At 40.6% G+C, this 3,056-nt stretch overlaps 1 long non-coding RNA gene across 1 annotated transcript; it reads right to left on the bottom strand.

The window, feature by feature from the left end:
- Positions 1-770: 770 nt before the first annotated feature.
- LOC120711863 lies at positions 771-2,682 on the bottom strand. Its single transcript, XR_005690508.1, has 2 exons — positions 2,637-2,682; positions 771-1,079 (listed from the first exon to the last, which is right to left on the bottom strand). It is a non-coding gene; the product is annotated as an uncharacterized LOC120711863 (long non-coding RNA).
- Between the last annotated feature and the right edge of the window lie 374 nt (positions 2,683-3,056).

Genomic DNA, 3,056 nt, shown 5'->3' with positions numbered 1-3,056 from the left:
ACAATGGTAAAGCACTGAATGTTTCAAGCCATTAAAAAGTCAGAGCTTGGAATTCTCAGGCACCAATAGATTGTTTCGAGGAGCCGTGGGTGATATTCCGTGGAAAAGATGGAAGGCCTGTATGTGTTCAGAACACATGTGCTCACAGTGCTTGCCCCCTTCATCTTGGTTCAGTGAATGTGGGTAGAATCTAGTGCCCTTACCATGGTAAGAATTGAGAGTCAGTAACTTCGAATTATAAAACTTGAATACATACATGAAAATAGGTTTTACCTTCATTTTTCAACAGCTTCTGCTGGTTTTGCAATTTGAATACTAATGTCAAAGGTTACCTTGTTTTCAAAGTGCTTATCCTGCCCGACTTGTCTGAATTAAAAGTGACATTTAGTTAGCAGTGCTTGTAAAGCACATGGGCCACCGAGAAGGGCAAGATCCCCATCGACTGGAACAACGCGCCCTTCGTCGTCTCCTACCGCAGCTTCTATGCCAACGCCTGCGTCAGCGGCTGGATGAGGAAGCAGCTCAACCGCGCCGAGTGGGGGACCGTAAAGTGGGCGGAGCGCAACTACATGCGCTACAACTACTGCGAGGATGGGTGGAGGTTCCCGCAGGGGCTCCCGGCTGGGTGCGGACGCACCTAAGCTAATTCCTGCCCCTTTTGATCCGGAGCTGGGCATCAATTGGTTTGTTTTATTGGACTAGGTAAGTGCCCGTGCATTGCTACGGGCAAATATGGACACTGTCAATACAACGAAGTATTGCATATATAATAAACACTGAAAATGAGTGAAAAATAAATTAGGCGTCATGGTCAATTACAGCCACTACTAAAGCCAATTAGGCATATATACAATACCATGATCATGATATATTAAAAGTTATTGATTACTCGATTAAGTTACACAAGCTGAAACCATTTTCGTGCACCTACTTCTAATGTGGAAACATAGAAAGGATAGATGACTATGGATGCACAAGATCATGGTGGTCGCCACGTTCAACTTGATCGCTGGTCACGCGGTTTCGGCGTGCCTCCTGCTAGTCTAGGCAATGGCGGTGGTGGATGCAGATTTATCTGCCTGCAAAGAATATGGTCAAGTTAGCTATGCAATCTATAGAAAAGTGGTAAAGCTAGGACAATGTACCATGTAGATTCTGAAACCATGGCAAATAGTTGCACTCAGTAAATCATACGTGACACAAGAAAGATGTGAACTACATATCTTAGCTATGCAACATACCTTAAATATGCCTTTTTTAGCTTTGAATGGAAAGATGTCATGATAGTGCTGAAAGTTTTAATGTTAAAAGTATTCTACCTGTACATACTAAAAATCATAAATTAGATAAGTTTGTTTTCATGAACATTTGCACAGCTAGTTGAAACTTTTCATATCTTTTGTATATACAGATGGGCTATTTGTAGTAAACTACAATTCAATGCCTACAACACATTTATTGGGTGAGCCCACACAAAAATTACATTTCAAACAAGCAAGTAAAATCCCACAGAAAAGACTTACAAGATCACTGAGTTCGCAGAGTGTGGCATCTCATAGAAAAAATTCAGGGTTGGTTTGTTTGCTTACAGTCAATTCTAATTCCTTCAACACTTGAAATAAGCAAACAAAGTTCAGTACATAATGTGCTGGTACATGGGTGGCCCTAGGCTTTGCATCCAATTGTCAACTCAAATTCACTGTTATTCCCCTCTGAAATCGAACCAAGTAAAATTTTAGAAACAAAGATGAAAAATGAACGATACGTCATAGGAAGGTGATATGTGACACTCACTATGATTGGAACCTGGAAGGTAGAGGTAGAGGTACAGGCTCTAATCTGATCACTAAAGCTAGAGTTACAGGCTCTAATATGATCACTAAAGCTTTGGATCAATGAGGACAATGCAAAGGTAGAGGTACAGGCTCTAATATGATCACTAAAGCTGGAAGCAAAAGCCTGAAAAATTGATCACTCCATCTGGACACCTGGTGTTCTGCTAGGATCAGGGATTCACATTTACTGCAAAACCTGATCTTGTGCTATTCTAGGTTCGGGGATTAGAAATTTCAGAGCTTTACTGTGGTGATGACAGGATAAATTAGTATCGGCAGGGAGCATTGACCCTGGCTTTGATCAAATATTTTTCTCAATCAAGTGAAACCATGATATATGGCACAACCAGAGTAGTATCCTTCCGACTCGTGATTGGCCCTGAAGCATAAATCAAAGTTTCCACAAATTTTGATTGACAGAATGAAGTTATTTTAGAGCAAATTCAGGCATCAAGTGCTAGAAAACAATTAGTGAATGCAACATGTCGATGGCTGAAAATGTACAAATGAACAACACTAAACCAGCAAAAAATTACTACAAGCTGAGTGCTAGAAAACAATCATGTCATCTACTTGCATTGCATTTTTGCATTGAACAATGAAATAGACTACATGTGACGTAATTAAGTTATTAGGAACTATAAACCACTGCATGTCACGCCCATAACAGATGTAAGCTAAATCATGTCAAATGAATGAAAGATGTACATCAATATAGAACATTATGTTGCAACATGCGGACAGTTCAGATATCATGAAGAAGGTTATCATGACCATGCCAGATTCCTCGTGTAAACTTACACTATATCCTCGATTTGGCGATGAGCAGATCACTCAATGCAGAATGTGAAAGCGATCGGGTGCTCTAGCCTAAGAGGGGGAGGGGGTGAATTAGGTACTCTTAAAACCTTAACCTATGGCTCCAACTAGTTTGCACAAAACTTAAACTAAAACAAGCTATATAGATGTGCAACTACTGTTCACTTTAGTGTAAAACTCTCATCCCAAAAGAGTTTAGCAACATATAGCCAATCCTATCATAAAACTACTCTATGAAAGTAAAGGCACACAAGTTGCAATATGAAATGCGGAAGCTTAAAGAGAGGGATGAGAGGAAGCGAACTCTCAACACGAGGATTTATCCCGTGGTTCGGATTGCCACAAAGACGCCCCTATATCCACGTTGTTGAAGCACTCACGAAGAGTATCGCTTCCCGGCAA

Source organism: Panicum virgatum, chromosome 6K (genome assembly GCF_016808335.1).
Source record: "Panicum virgatum strain AP13 chromosome 6K, P.virgatum_v5, whole genome shotgun sequence".
NCBI lineage: Eukaryota > Viridiplantae > Streptophyta > Magnoliopsida > Poales > Poaceae > Panicum > Panicum virgatum.
This window is presented reverse-complemented; position numbering and strand designations above follow the sequence as displayed.